The sequence below is a fragment of the Olea europaea genome, chromosome 10, assembly GCF_002742605.1.
Source record: "Olea europaea var. sylvestris chromosome 10, O_europaea_v1, whole genome shotgun sequence".
NCBI classification, from domain to species: domain Eukaryota; kingdom Viridiplantae; phylum Streptophyta; class Magnoliopsida; order Lamiales; family Oleaceae; genus Olea; species Olea europaea.
The window spans coordinates 23,033,526-23,034,998 of NC_036246.1; positions in this window are offsets into that span (position 1 = coordinate 23,033,526).

A 1,473-nucleotide genomic window follows, 5' to 3' on the forward strand; every position below is an offset into this window, starting at 1 on the left:
TATACGTAGAGCACCAGGTCGACCTCTTACCCAACATCAACGGTCAAGAACTGAAAGGTCGACGTTGAGACGAAAATGCGGCCGATGTGGGGATTCTGGACATAACAGGCAAACATGTCAGAATTTGACATCTTTAAGTGACACGTATACTTGAATGACATTGTGTATTTCGATCGTCAAATGCCCTAATAACATGAATTATCAATGTTTTGAATTTTTTTTCTTTTGTATTACTTGCTTTCTACCTCTTGTTTATGTTGTTGAATATATTTTTGACTTCTACTTCTTTCTGTTTCTTTTTTCGTTCTCTCTTGATATCACTTATTTGTAATTGCTTGTTGTAAAATTAAGTTTGTAATACATTTTGAATCCTTTATACAGATTCATCCCATTTTTTGTGATTTTTCTCTTATATTATTTTAGTCGTTCAAAATTTTATAGTGCACAAATAGGAAAATTCGTATGGGCATTCACTAAATACAAACAACACTTCATTTTTGAATGTCATAATAGATACAAACAAGAGAGGCCAGGTTTGGGGTATAACTACCAACAAGGGAAATGGTGCTTACATATATTCTTATGAGCATTTCACTACGATATCATTTTGTTCATCTTATAAGTGAACAAGCACATATCTATTTCATCACTGGGATTTTCTTAATCATTGTAGACACAATGTGGTAATGGATACAAAAGCAACCCATGAATGACTCGTTCTCCTAAGTCATTGGAGCAGACAAAATGGTAATCACAACAAAAGGAAGCCATAACTCCAATACATATCATAGACAACTATTATACAAAATGGTGGTCACCCCAAAAAATATCCATCACCTATATAGATTTTATAGCACTACTATGTGTATGTAAACATTTCACCTACGATGACTGCATCTTCTACATATCCTGCACGACAAACAAAAAGGACATATCACTGTCATACTCCTCGTCAGAGCTTATGATGATCACATCTTCATTTTCGACGGGAACTGCTCCAACATTTTCATCCAACAACACATGATGTGCTTTCGGTTGGACCGATACTGGGACGATCTCACGATCAACTTGAATTGGTTCAATTTCGTCTATTAGATTCGAAAAAGGGATTGGTTGAAGGCAAACCCTACGATGACGGTTTGAAGGTTGACGAACATATGGAACAAAGATATTGCTTTCATCATCCGAGTCCGAGTCTATGATGATCGGGTTGTCCGTGGACGACCGGGGGGGTTGAAAGTGATAGTAACATCAAGAACAGGAGTATGTTGAGTTGATAAAGACATAATCAATGGAAAAACTAACTAGTTCTATGAATTTGTTAAATTCTCATATGTACATATTTAAGTAAAGTCCAACATTTTATACTAGAGAAACACTTGTCCATTGAATGCACGATAAGATATCTCACCAACCAATATAGTTGAAGTCATTGATGGTGATTATTTTCCAACTTTTTTCACATCAATATGG